General features: G+C 47.0%; 1 protein-coding gene across 3 annotated transcripts in view; it reads right to left on the bottom strand.

The window, feature by feature from the left end:
• The window catches only part of LOC147904500 (uncharacterized), a 97,355-nt gene that overhangs the window by 61,996 nt on the left and 20,387 nt on the right, over window positions 1–14,972 (bottom strand). The window lies entirely within an intron of this gene.

Here is a 14,972-nt window from a genome sequence, read left to right as displayed (position 1 = left end):
TCCACCACTTGGTTGGGCGATGCATTCGCCAAACAGAATCACCTCTCTCTGAAACCCAAGGTTGAGGCAAAAGGATTTTATACAATGCAGGTATAGTAATCTGAGATAGCCTCAAAGGACAAGAAGAGGACCCTGGAGAAGTCAAAGTCCAATCTTCCAGCCAGTCCTGGAGTTCCAAAGGAGGAATTGGAACAAAAGACGAAAGCATAGAAGTAATTTGTTGCCACAAAGAATGATAATGAGAGCCCAATCCATATGTAGTGGCTGCTAGAGAAAAGGGAAGCATAGTACTAGCATCATCTATAACATCAGCAACTGAGGTGATGCCTTTAAACGACACAAAGTAGAAACGTCGAGGTTCCTGCAAAGCCAAGGGAGGCTGAAAGACTTTCGACCAGTGAATGCTTTCAGATCTCAAAGAATTCCCAAGCAAAGATTGCCGTCCATTCCATTCCAGATGAGAAAGAACATGCTTCCAGTCAAGAAGCAGGCGGGAGACAAAAGGGCAGCCAGGCAAAGTGCTATCAGTGCAGTCAAAAAAGAAATCCCATTGATCAAGTTGCCAATGACCAAACGCAGAAATACTGATATGAGTGACCAGAGTCCAAGGTTGATCACCTTGCAGAAATTGCAGCAACATTTTCCCCTTGTGGGCAAGAATATGCACATGAATATCCATGATGTTCAATCCACCATGCATCTTGGGAGAACAAATGTGATGCATCGAAAGCAGCCTGAGACTTTTTCTGCCATGTTGGGATTGCCATAAGATTTCCATAAAGACAGACACATAAAGACAGACACGAAAGATGTAAGATCTGCCTTAGGGAACATGATCAATGGCAAGTAAAATTGAATATATGCCACAAGGATGGACTGCACTATTCAAAGACAAACGTGCAAAGGCCAGGTTGCCAATTTCCAATACTCAAGCTTTTTCTGAAGCTTAGCCAAAACCCAATCAGTTTGTTGTCGACAAGTGAGTTCCAACCCCAAAGGGTAACTAAGATGACGAACAAATTGAGTAGGTGGAATGATATTCCCGGGCCATAATAGACTATGCCAGTCTTTGGAATGCAAAGGGAGCAGCTTAGACTTCTGAAAATCAACATGAAGACCAGCTGCCAAACCATAAACAGAGAGGGCCTGCATCAAGACACCAAGATCATGGGGCATATTCTTAGGGGTAAAGAAAGAATCATCAGCATAAGCTTGAGCAACCATGTTGCGATTAGCATCCAATTCCAAGCCATGAAGTGATCCTGTAGCCACAAGATGATCAATAAATTGTAGCATAGGATGAGTAGCAATGGCATACGGTAAAGCACTGAGAGGGCACCCCCTGGCGGACCGAACAACGAAGAGTCCACTCATCAGAGATATCCCCAGAAAGAATGCAAGCCGCATTGTTATCTTTGTAAAGCCAGTAAATAACCTGCTGCATTGTTTGTCCAAACCCCAAAGCTCGCATTGTTTGTGAGATGAAATATTGAACTGTGTCAAAGGCTTTTGCAATATCTACCTGCAAGAGTAGAACATCCTGCTGCGTGTATTTAGCATATTAAATCCCAATATTAGCATTGGCAATGTTATCTGTGATATGGCGACGTGGAACAAAGCCATATTGGGAGGGATGCAACCCATCATACAAATAAACCACCATTTTGGCAATGATCTTGTAAATGACTGGCATGAGCACGATTGGCCTCCAATCACCAAGCGAATCACATAGCTGCTTCTTTGGAATCAGCTTGAGAAGATCCTTTTTCCATGACATAGGCATCTGCTGATTTTGCCATGCTGTATTTACCATTTGTAGCAAGGTGAATTTAAGAAGATCCCAGAATGCAAGAAAGAATTCAACAGTGAGACCATCCCATCCTGGAGATTTCCATATGCCATAGGATCTCAGTGCATTAGACAGTTACATTTTAGTGAAGGGATGTTCAAGTTCCAAAGCTTGAGCATCAGACAGAATTGGATGAACATGCTGCAAAAGAAGCTGACGTGTAGACACGACCCGAGGAGAAAGAGTATCCACATGCCCAAAATGAGTGGAGAAGTGCTGCACACATAAATCAGCAAGCTCTGAACGAGATGTTGACCAAGAACCATCAGGCATCTAGATCCGACAGATATTGGCAGCCTATCTTTTGTAGTGTAAACTCTTAAAAAATTGCTTGGAAGAGCAGCCTTCATCCAAAAAAGCCCGTTGTATAGATTGGGTTTTCCATTTAGCAAGCTTTCCGCGATAATTGGATTGAAGAGAGAATTGAGCCTCACATAATGGCATGCTTTCCTCTGAAGACAAAGGGCGAAGATGAGCAAGCTCAGTCAAACTCTGACAAGTAAATTTAGCATGTGCTACAGTCTGCCTTGTGGCTTGCATATAGGATTTGCCATAGTCCCGAATAACTACTTGCATCCGAGCAACAGAAGCCTGCCAAGCATAATCCAAACCAATGTGTATCTGACGAGAGAGAGGCTAAATAGCATCAGAGACCAAGGCTTTAAAGTCAGCATACTCCAAATAACTATTATTAATCAACAAAAGCCTTTGGCAAGGCAATCCGTCAGTGGGAAATTCATGTAAGGAAAGCCTCAACCAAAGAGGAGCATGATCCGAATGTGTGAAAGCATGATCAACCCAAATTTAACAAGTAAAGGCATCACAATGCTGTGGATCAACCTGATACCATCTGTCCAAGCATGCCCGATAAGAAGATTGAGCATTATACTGAAAGGTATAGTCCGGAAGCATGGGCTGTAATTCCTTCCAGAGATCAACCAGATGCAACTGAAGCAAAAAATCAGACCATGCCTATGTTTCAGAAGCCAACATATGAGTGTAGCCTGAGGTGTTGTCACCCGATGGAGGGTCATTATTAAAGTCACCACAAATGAAGCCAACATATGAGTGTAGCCTGAGGTGTTGTCGCCATGGATAGCTATGCATGGCAGTCCAAATCAAAGCTCTATCACAAGAAGATTGGGGGGCATAAACCGATGCAAATTCAAAAATTTCCCCTTGAACAAGGCATTGAACAATAATCCATGTACCATGGCGATCATTGAGAGCCACAACAGGTTGAAAGTTGTGCTTTACCAAAAAAGCCACACCAGAAAAGGAGTGCTCTCCAGCATAGAAGATATCGTAAGCAACAAAATGGCCTATCCGACCAGCATACATATGCTGATTATGCTCTTGCGAAGCAACTATATCAGGCTGCAATTGCTTGATATAAATCCAGACTAGTTTCCATTTGCAACCATCACACATTCCCTGTACATTGAGAGTAACACACTTCAGATGATCAAGCATATTTACAATTATGGGATAGGTATTTACAGCAACAAACAGGCTCTCTGCGTCTGCATTTCCACCTCAATGTCCGGGCCTCTACCCTGGGATGAAGCATCAGCCGGAGGAGAGGACAAAAGTGCAGCAACTTCTTCCTTAGGAAACAAGGTCTGATTTGCAGTCCCAACACCAGAGTTTTCAGCAGGTGTTTTCCCATGAGAGGATGCACCACTCCAAGTCCGAGAAGGCAAAGGTTGCCTAGGGGAGATCACTTTGCGAGGAGTTTGCCATCCATCAGTCAAAAAATTTTCCCCATTTCCCTGAGGTGAAGAGGACAAAGGCACGGGGAAAGAAGCATTACCATTTGAGATAGCCAGGGCTTTGCCTTTGTCTTGAACAGAGAAAAACTGTTTGACCCCTTTGTTTTTTACCATAGAAGAGGCATTTGCATTCTTATTCAAAGGCTGAACCATTTCAGCTTGCACTGGCATCCGTGGAGCTCGGGAAGGGCATTGTGAAGCCATGTGCCCAAATTGCTTGCATTCAAAGCAAGCACCTACAAAACAGCTCGCACTTGAGCTTGTAAAAGGCACTCCCCATGGAAACATTATTCACAGTAACCGAATATGAAGCTCGAGTGGGATGATCTGTATCCCACAAAATGCGGGAGCGATTTGAATTTCCATTGGGTCGCGGTGGACATACCACCTTACCGAGGGAAGCTGCAATTTTAGGTAGAAGAGAAGACAAGCATTGAGGAAAATCCACAACTTCTACCCAAACAGGGCAATGATGCCGAATCAATGCCTGATAATCCTGGGTGGGAGACTAGGGCAGGACATGGACAATCTGCTGGCCATAGAAGAGAGGAGAGTGCTCCAGCAAATCCTGACAATGCTCCTCATCAGCCATGATGATCTCAAAAAAGCCCCTCGCTGCATAATGAACTTTTTTGACATAAGAACCACCCACGGTTCGAGTCAACCAATTCCCAACATCTGTTGCAGCAGGCATCCGTCCTGGGAAGAAAATTATAATGGCATACAAGGCATACTCCTTAACTGGATCAAAGATATCATCCACTTCCACCATAATGACAGTGGTGGGAAGTGTCTTTCCAACCTTTGCAGGTGTCTTTAAACCCTTCATGCATAACCTCATAAACAAGCTGAGCCTCCGCAGAGTCATGAAGGGAATCATCTGAATCCACATATAGAATCAATACCAGCCGCAAATCCCCCTCTGTATCGAGATAAAGATTTGCCTCCGATGGACTCCGCTGAAGCCCGATCTTTTGAAAGAAAACATCTATCCGCTAGTACCAAGTTTTGGGGGCCTATTTCAGCCCGTATAAGGCCTTCTTTAGTTTACAAACTTTTTATGGGGATCCTGGAATCTGAAATCCTGGTGGCTATGCCCCACATATACCTCCTCCTCCAAGTTACTCCCCATCCTAGCTGTGGGGGCGAAGGTCTCGTCGAAGTCAAGTCCTTCTGACTGTGCATAGCCTTTCACCACCAATCTTGCTTTGTACTTGTCCAAGCTTCCATCTGACTTGAACTTAAGCTTGTACACCCATTTAGTCCCGATGACCTTCCAGGTGTCATTTTTCAAAATGGCATCCATCTTTGCATGTATGGCTTCCTACCATTCTCAAATATCCTTCGCCTCTTGGAAGGAACAGGGCTCCACAAGCTAAGCCACCTAAGCGTAGTTCACGCCAAGACCGTTGCGCTCCGGAACTACTCTCGGGAATGTCCGTGACCCGTGGGTCTGCTAAAGTCTTCAAATACCATTGTGGTAGCTTCTTCTCTGATGGAGGTACTTTTGATGGAGTTGACTTGGGAGCTAGCTCTGAAATGGCATGCTCCTCCTCCTCCTCCTCCTCCTTGGGGTCTTCACTCGGCTCCATCTCTCGGATGGTGACCTTGGGTGGGGGTAATGCTGGAACCTCTTCTGCAGGCTGTGGCTCAGTCTCCTCAAAGATCACATCTCTGTTGATAAGGATCTTATTTTTGTCCAGGTTGAATAGGCAATAGGCCTTGGACTCTTTGCTGTACCCCACAAAGATAAAGCTCCGGCTATGGGAATCCAGTTTTGTCCGCTCATCTTTATATACATGCACAAATGCTTTAGAACCGAAAACCCCCCTTAAATGAGATATGATGCGCTTCTTATCATAATAAGCTTCGTATGGAGTCTTGCCATCAACAGCCTTGGTCTTGGTTTTGTTGAGGATGTGAATGGCAGTATTCACGGCTTCACTCAGTAGGCTTTCGAGAGATTCCTCCCTCGCAACCTAGTCAATCCTGTCTCTGTGATGGTCCTGTGCTTCCTCTCAGCAACTCCATTTTGCTGAGATGTGCGAGCTGTAGTGAGCTCTCTCTTAATCCCGAGCTTCTTGCAGAATCCATTGAACTCGGTAGAAGTGAACTCTCCCCCTCTATCGGTGGGGAAGGCTTTGATTACCTCCCTGCTCTCCTTCTCTACCTGGGCCTTCCAGTCTTTGAATTTCTCGAAAGGCTCAGATTTCTTGGCCAGGCAGAATACCCACGTCATGCGATTGAAATCATTCACTAAATAAGAGAGAATACCGTGAACCTGCGGATGAATTTGTTGACATTGGACAGCAGATGTCGACGTGAACCAACTCGAGCGGCTTCTTGGCCCATGATGAGGCCTCCTGTGGGAATTTTTCCTTGTGTTGCTTGCCTTCCATGCAAGCCCTGCAGACACGATCATTGCCTGCAATCGGTGGAAGTCCATCCACCATCTTTGTCTTCTGCATCTTGGAGACAGTGCCGTAGTTGATGTGACCAGACTACTCATGCCATAATCTAGATCTGCCATGGTCCTCGTGCACCAACAGAGTGTTGAGCCGATATAGCCCATGCTCCTCAACACCTTGAGCCACCACCTGTCCGTTTGCCTTGGATGTGACAATGACCTTGCCGTTGTCAAATAAGACCGACATATTGTGCTTGTCCATCTGACTGACAGACAATAGGTTCTTGTACAAATTCGGCACGTACAGTACACTAGAAATCAACTCCTCATTTCCTGTGGTCATGATGAATGGAATATCACCGATACCCTTCACAGAGCATGATTGGTTATTCCCAACAGTGACCTTGGAATCAAGATGCGTACCTTCCATGGTTTTGAACCACATACCTACCTTCCTCTCCTTCACTAACTGCATAAGCAGAGCAATACTCAGTGATGATGAAGAGAGTGCTGGTCGTGACGTTTGCCGATTCAGTCTTTGGCTCCTCCTTGGACTTGGACTCCTTCTTCTTGAGGTCCGCCTTCTTCTTGCGGCAATCTTTAGCAGAATGACCAATCTTCTCACAGTAGAAGCACTTCATTTGCCTCTTTTTCTTTGCATCCTCGGTCTTGCTTTTGTTCTTGAAGTCTTTGAACTTACCCTTGCCAGGCTTGTCCCTTGCCCCAGGCTAGTCTGCTGCAGCCGACTGGACCGACCTAGTTAGGGCCCTTTTTGGGGCTAAATGTGGGCCGACCAGACCTCGCTGGTCTAGCCTATAAGTAGGCCACCTCTGGTGGCCTTTTGCTGCTACTGGCTGGCCCTGGTACTGCCTCCGTACCATGCTGGCGCAGTCCTCCATGCAGCTAGGTAGCCTTAGCCCCTTTCCCCCTACAGTCTCCTGCCCCCTTGTCCCCTCAAAACGGGGGCTCACAGGTGGGGCAATGAATTTTCTAACAAGTGGTAGAGATAGGTGGCCTAGTGAGCATTTGATCTCCGAATCTGTCATAAAGACAGACCACTAAGACCAACGAGCATGTTTCCCATTGGAAAGTGAAGCTCCTTGTGTAAGTCTTTGTTGATTCATTGTTTCTTTTTTTCTTTTTCAATGAAAAGACTTCTATTAAGGACGAAGGAAACCCTAAGAGCAAGCTTGAGGCTTAAGTACATCATGCAAAGTATGAGAAGAAAACACCCAATGCAGGCTAAAACATGCTCATTAGATCGATCTAGAAAAAAACCTAGGTTAAGGCTGAAAGTGCCCCCTCTGGACTCCAAGAAAAATGGGGAGCCACTCCACTTCTTGAGGAAAATTATCCTCCTAGCAAAAGCCACCTGCAAAGACCCCTACATGCTCGTCCACATGGCCATCAATTATGTATGGTATTTGTCTAAGTACTAGACAATGTGTGTGAGGGGTAGATCTGGGAGCCATCCAAAGCCTGTGTGCATCTAGATCTCCAAATACGCCATGCTGAAATGCTCGCCAGAATCTCCCACCAAGTATCCATTGCGGAATGTGCAGATTTGTAAGAAAAATTGTCATGAAGAGTGGAGAAGGTACAAAGGTGCTCAGAAAACTAGCAATCCCTTCTAGATCATCCGTGCTTCTGCAATCCCAAAGACAATATTGAATAGACCCCTCAATAAAAAGGCAATGAGAACAAGTACAGTTTTCCCAGAACTTGGACCTCCACTGGTTCACTGCAATCCCTCCATAAATAGAAAGCCGAAAGAAAAGAGTAACTTTTCTATTCCTGAGGGATATCCCGAGTCTCTTCCAAAAGCATTTCTACAAATCAACATAAATTTGAAAGGTATCCCAATGAGGATCTCAGTGGGCTTCTAGCCTCTTTGGCTAAGTTTGGAATAATATTAGGGGGTAAAGAAGGCTTAATCGGGTTGAGATCTATGCTTGTTGGCTTGATGTTGATACTTGGCTTGTGTCTGCTCCAAAGTATTGTGAACAAACTAATGAATATCTAACAATGCTTTGTAAAAACTTCAGCTTTGGGAATATCTTGGGTAGCCTTGGAAGAGGTAGCTTTGAATGTGGGAGTTTGCATGGCCAAATCCATAGGAAGAACTAGTTGATAGCCATAGCAACTCTCAAAATGACTTTGTCCTATAGAAGAGTGTGGAACATGATTATAGGCAATGTTGGATATAAGGAAAATAACCATCCTAAAGCTTCAACTTATGTTGGAAATATATTCATATCATTTGAAACAAGGTACAATTCACAACATCAGTTTGACCTTCCATTTGAGGATGGACTCCCAAGGTCTTGAGGCGACTGGAAGAGGCTGATATAACCCAATTTGCTTCTCAAAAGACTGGTTGTTGGAATGCTCCACAATCCATAATAAACCGATGAACATCATGTTTCATGTGAGGTCAATAAAAATACCTCTAAAGAGGAGAGTCTTGTTGACACCAAAGTGACTGAAGAGGCTGAATTGAATTTTATTTTTTTTTCAAAAAAGAGACTTCTATTAAGTAAGAAAGAAACCCGCTAGAGCAAGCTCTATGCAGAAATACACCATGCTAAGCATGTAATAAAAACACCTCAGAGGAATGAGGTAGAAAGAAACCAAGGCTGAGGCTGAAAATGCCATCTCAACCCTGTAGAAGTCTCAGCAAAGAAGGGAGAGTCTCTCCAATCTCTGAGAAAAGTAACTCTCCTGGAGGAGGCTGCTCGAGATGATCCTTGCATGGTCGCCCAAATGGCCATCAGAGTGTGTATCGTATTTGTCCAAGTACTGGCCAAGATCTGAGAAGGGTGAACCTGAGAACCCTCCAAAGCCTCAGTGCATTTGGCTCTCCAAATGTGCCATGCTGCAATGCTAGCTACGATCTCCCATGGAGAGTCGACCGGGGAGTGAGCAGCCCTGAAAAGAGTGGTCGGAACATCCTCTAGAGAGCACGACTCCACAAGGTGTCGTCGGATGTGAAGAGCCCAAGAGGAGTCAAGTCTCTCAAAAAATACCTGGGGCCCTGAAAGAGTAAGCCAAGCCACTGATCCCCAGGTCATATAGAAAGGTAGACGAACAAAAGTGCTGAAAAGTCTTGCAATCCCCTTCCATATGATTCTCGCCTGTCTGCAATCCCCTAGGCAGTGTTGTATTGTCTCCAAAGCAAAAAGGCAACGAGGGCAAGAAGGGTCAGCTCCGAACTTGAATCTCCAATGGTTCACTGCTATCCCACCATGAATAAAAAGCCAAAAGAAGAGAGTGATTTTTCTATTCTGGTGGGATTTCCAGAGCCTCTGCCAAAAAATTCTCTGCAAGTCAACAGAAATCTGAAAGTTCTCCCAATGAGGAGCTCTTGTAGGCTTCCAACCCCTAGAGCTGAGCAAGAATTTCCTGGCATTACTGACCATGTAACGAAAGAAGGGGATGCCCTTCTCTCGGTGCCCTTCATCTATCCATTCCCATTCCCTAGGGTCCCACTGCAAAAACTTAATTAGGACACCTCCATAGAGCCACAGCCTCCATGAGCCAAGGGCGAGGAGAAGCGGGTCAGGATCCAAGTACCACTGTGAAAGAGAGCCATGCTCCATGAAGCCCACTATCCTGACTGGCTGAAACGGTACCTCCAACAAGATATCGTATGTGGATCTGGACAGCCTGCCCCCCGAAGAAACATCAAATACTAAGGCATCCTCATGTGGGTCAAGAAAAGCAATCACTTGTAAAGGAACTCCCAATCTAAAAAATGCCCCCATCCAGGTGGAGCAAGTAATAGGCATGTCATCTGTGTCCACCCAATCCAAGGGCAAGGCTGCATCAATCTGTTGGACTCTCCCTGCACTCCCTTTGAGATTAAGAACCATCTCGGCCTGTTGGTCTGCAGGAAGCTTCCTGAAGGCTTTCCATGCTCCCACTGTAGATGCAGGGTCCCTCTCCCATCTAGGCCATTGCATGTAAGGAGAAGCTCCAAGTGGTCTGCCAAGCTCATCCAAAATCCCGTCATTCCACATGATAGGCTGCCTTTCAATCTCTTCACGGGTGGATGGGGGAATCCTGCGAAGAGTACTCCTGAAGCTGGCCCATGCTTTCAAGATAGCAACCATAAGAGGGGAAGAGGGAGACCTGAGGTGGGCTGTGGTGAAAACCCATCTAGTACTGTGTGTCCAATCCTCTCCTAAAGTGGGCATGCGAGACTGTATGCATCTAATAAAAAAATCCTTCCAAGGCTCTTGTCCTGGCATAAGCCCTCTCACAACGAACTTGCAGAGTAAAGCTCTGCACTGTAGATCTGGGTCGATGATATTCAAACCCCCTTCTCTTGTAGGAAGAATTAAGGTCTCCCAAGCCACCCTGGCTGTAACATCAGTTGTGCCATCTAGACCACTCCATAAAAGGTTTCGTACAGGTCTCTTAAGCTGAGTGATACAATCCCTAGAGTGGCACCAACAAGAGCATACAAACCATGCCGTGGCTAGAAGAACCTGGTTAACCACCACCACCCTGGAGGCCAAGTCAAGTTTGGCTGAGCTCCAGAAAAGAAGCTTTCTTCTGATGCTTTCCAACACCGGAGCAAACTGTTGTGAGGGAGAGATGCCCACCCCAACCTGGCAGCCCAAATATCTGACGGAGAAGCCCCTTTGTACCCAAGTGAAGCCAATATCATTACCCCAATCCGGAATGTCATCCTCGCAAATCCAAAAACCATTGGATTTATGCCAATTAATGTGTGCACCTGCAGCCGTGCAAAACAAATCCAAGGCTGTCTGGAAGGAAGTGAGTGTCCTGGGGGAGGCATCCAAAAAAACAGTCGTGTCATCTGCCAACTCACTATCCAGGAGCTCTTCTTCCCGGCGGATAGGAAGCCTCAGCCCATAAATATCAGCTTGAGATCTAATGTAGATACTCATAGCTTCCGCCACAAACAGAAAAAGAAACGGGGCAAGAGGACATCCCTGGCGGACGGATCTGGAAATCTGAAACTTGTCCCCTCTTACCCCCCCAATGAGCAACTGGCTATGGGCTGATTTGTAGAGAGAGGATACTCCTCTAATCCATGCATCTGAAAAACCAAAGCAAGATAGAGTACCCTCTAAAAAATCCCAGTCTACTCTGTCGTAAGCTTTCTTAAAGTCCAAGAGTAGAATGGCCAATCTCTGGCAGCTCTGCATGGCCCATTCTGAGGCCTCCCAAAATGAGAAAATATTGTCAAAAATACTTCTGCCATGCACAAACCCTGTCTGCGTGTCATGAATCAAATCTGGAAGAAGAACTTGTAGCCGCAGACTGATGGCTTTCGCCAGAATCTTGTAAAAAGTGGCCAAAAGAGTGATGGGTCTCCATTGAGACACAAGATTCCTATTACCCCCCTTTGGGATGAGATGAATGAGACCATCTGTAAGTGAGTCCAGCATCTCACCAGAGTCCCACATGCCCTGCAGGGCTGATGTAATGTGATCACCAATCTGCTCCCAAAAAGTAATAAAAAAGGAGGGGGTAAGTCCATCTGAACCTGGGCACTTGCCCTTGTGAAGGGCAAGTAATGCAGTCTTGAATTCTGCATTGGTGAAAGGTGCATACAGAGAAACATACATCTCATCCTTCACCAATACAGGGATACACTGCCAAATAACCTCTCTCGCATCATCAATGGCCTGTGTGCCTGGATCTGCAGTAAGAAGGGATGCAAAAAAATCTGAAGCTACACGCATGACAGCATCAGGATCTGACTGTAGCACCCCGTCTGAGTCAACAAGCTGCGAAACACTATCTCTACTATGTCTGGGCCCATGAGTAGAGAAAAAGTGTTTGTTGACCCTGCCACCCATCTGAATCCAAAAGGATTCCCGTGCATGAAAGACATACTCTGCTCTCTGATCCAACAATGTCTGCAAATGAGCCCTTGCTGCAGCAAGGCGCTCCTGAATCCAAGCATCTGTGGGCCTCTTCTGCTCTTCCCTCTGAAGGGATGCTAACTGCTGGCGTATACCAATCTCACATCTGAGAATCTCATGTCTCCTAGAATCAGCGACTGTATGATAATAGTCACTAATTCTGGATAAGGCTGCAGCTATCTGAGATGGATGGACAGCTCCACCCTATATGTGAGAAACCCAAATCTGTAAAATATCCTCCGTGAGGCTCTCCTCTGCATAAAAAGCATCCGGAATCCTGACACTGGCAGAGCGTACTCTCCGATGAGGCTCAAGAATCTGCAACACCACTGGAAAATGATCTGAGGTGGAAACCCAGTAGAAATGCATACAGATCCTCCTCTGTCAAGTGCCCAATCGTCTACATAAAATCTGTCAATCCGTGCATGAATGGGCATGTGTATTCTCCTGTTCGACCAAGAGTAGAGGAGTGACTGTGGCATAATATGAAAGGCATCATCCAACCAAGTGTCTCTGCCACTGAACTGAAAGAGAGAGGCATCTTAGGCTGCCCTCTCTAAAGAATGAATTCCACCCTGTCTGCCTCCCTTTTTGTCTGAAGGCAACTCAACCATGTTGAAGTCGCCACCAATGATCCAAGAATCTGCAATGGGGGCCCAAGAGAGTAACTCCTTTCAAAAGGAGATCCGCTCCCCTCTGTTGTTGGGAGCATAAAGATTGAGAAGACCAATCTTATGCCCTCCAATCAAAATAATGATCCATTGAGCTCTAGAAGGGGAGATAATACCATGACTAGCAACCAAGGGGAGAATAGAAAGAGAGACCGAAATGCAAGTACCTCCCCTTGTGCCCATAGCAGGCGACCAGAAGGTATGTCCTGAAAGCAGTTTGCCAGACTTAGAGCAATCACTAGCATCCAGCTTGTGTTCCTGGATAAAAAGGATATCAATAGCACCTCCAGTGATGCCTGGATGAAGCTGGTTCCGGATCAGCTGCCTACGGCGACGGTGTGGAACTCCGCCTGGGCCCTGTATGTTCCAGCTGACTATCCTCATTGACAGGAGGATGCTGGATGGAAAGGCTTACCCGACCTAGTAGAGGAGACCAGCTTCCCCTGGGCCGAAACACTCCTGCTGAGGGCAGGAAACTCAACAGGTGAAAGGATCCCCACACCTACTGAAAGGGAGGCCCTGTCAGAAGGAATCCCAATGACTGGGATTCCTAAGGTGGAGGGCACAAACTCATCATCATCCATGAAAGTTGCTGAATCTGCCAGTGCCGAAAAAGAGTTCCTGATAAGCAAGTCTGGCCGAGGAGTGCGAAGAAGACCTGCACTCGTGGAAGATGGAGGAGAAGGACCTGCCAGGCCTCTATCAACAGAACTAGAGCTGGAGGTTGAGGAGGCCTGTGGCTGGGGTGAAGAGGAATCAGGAGCCCTCATCTGCGCCTGTACTTTCTCGGTTGTCCTGACTGTGGCAGGAACAGTTTGCGGGGAAGAAGTACCTGTAGTCCCCTCGTGGTCAGAAACCAAGGGGTTAGAGACCAAAGTGACTGGGGCTGGTGGATCTAAAGGCCCCTCCTGATGTGGAACTGTAGTGTCTGGGGCTGCAGCAACATCCACCTCTGGAGTCTGGAAGGCGTCTGTCTGAACAGGATCAAAAGTCTCCTCCTGAGGTAAGGGAGCCGCTCTGATAGCTCTCCATCGTGGTACTGGGTGTGCTGCGGGCATTGGGTGCCCTGCTGCCCCTGGTGGTCCTGGGGTGCGCGAAGTAGGGCGCCCTGTTGCTCTTGGTGGTCCTGGAGTGCGTGGTACAGGGTGCTGGGGAGGTGCAGTCGTGGTAGTACGTGAAGGAGCCGCACCAGAAGACCTCTTGGGTCTTTTTCTCTTCCTTGGGCAGTCTCTAGCAAAGTGCCCAAGGGTCCAGCAAATCCTGCACTGGTCCTGTCTACCTGAAATCTTGACTCTCTATCGCAAGAGAGAGCCGTCTGGACGCTGAAGCATAATGTGGTCACCTGAGATGTCAGGGTCAGAGACAATGACCCTAACACGAGGCACCCCGTCTGCACTGACTGCCTCTGCCAAGGAAGAAGGCATGCCAGGAAGGGAGGAGATCTCCGTGACCATTCCAAATGTGGCTCCGATAGTGGCAAGCAGTTGATGGTAGACCTGAGGAAGACCACGAAACCTAATGAACAGTGATGTGACCTGCCTGTCCTCCTCGACCGGATCGAAGCCCAAGGTGTAGGGCAAATGAACGATCCTCCTCGATCCCAAAGCCAGGGGATTAGCTTTGAGAACAAGTACTATGGACTCGTGGGAGTCGAAAACCACTTGGAAGAATCCACGTCCCAAAAGTCGAAAATCCTTGAGGTGAGGGGCGAGGTCTCCTGGTAACGCCGCCAGCATCCAGTCTCTAGCCTGTGATCTGGAAGGGTGTAACCCAAAGATGCGGGCAAAAAGTAATGTGGAGCTCTCTAATTCCACATCTTTCTTGAGCTGCTGCAGCTCGTCTTCTGAAAAAATGACGGTTCTCGCGGCCGGTGGAGGTGGAGGTGGATGGAGTGATGTGACCTGCCTGTCCTCCTCGACCGGATCGAAGCCCAAGGTGTAGGGCAAAAGAACGATCCTCCTCGATCCCAAAGCCAGGGGATTAGCTTTGAGAACAAGGGCTGTGGACTCGTGGGAGTCGAAAACCACTTGGAAGAATCCATGTCCCAAAAGTCGAATATCCTTGAGGTGAGGGGCGAGGTCTCCTAGTAACGCCGCCAGCATCCAGTCTCTAGCCTGTGATCTGGAAGGGTGTAACCCAAAGATGCGGGCAAAAAGTAATGTGGAGCTCTCTAATTCCACATCTTTCTTGAGCTGCTGCAGCTCGTCTTCTGAAAAAATGACGGTTCTCGCGGCCGGTGGAGGTGGATGGAGATTGGTTGAATGGGGATCCATTCGCCAATCGATGTGAAAAGGCCGATTCCAACACTGAAAAAGCCACGTCCGTGAAACTACTGCCCAGGACGCCCTGAACGCGGGTGCAGGAAGAAGGAGA

Source organism: Dipteris shenzhenensis, chromosome 2, assembly GCF_047967505.1.
Source record: "Dipteris shenzhenensis isolate YYH24624 ecotype China chromosome 2, Dip_SZ_1.0, whole genome shotgun sequence".
NCBI classification, from domain to species: Eukaryota; Viridiplantae; Streptophyta; class Polypodiopsida; order Gleicheniales; family Dipteridaceae; genus Dipteris; species Dipteris shenzhenensis.
Note: the sequence above shows the minus strand (reverse complement) of the source record. Positions and strands in the feature narration are given on the sequence as shown.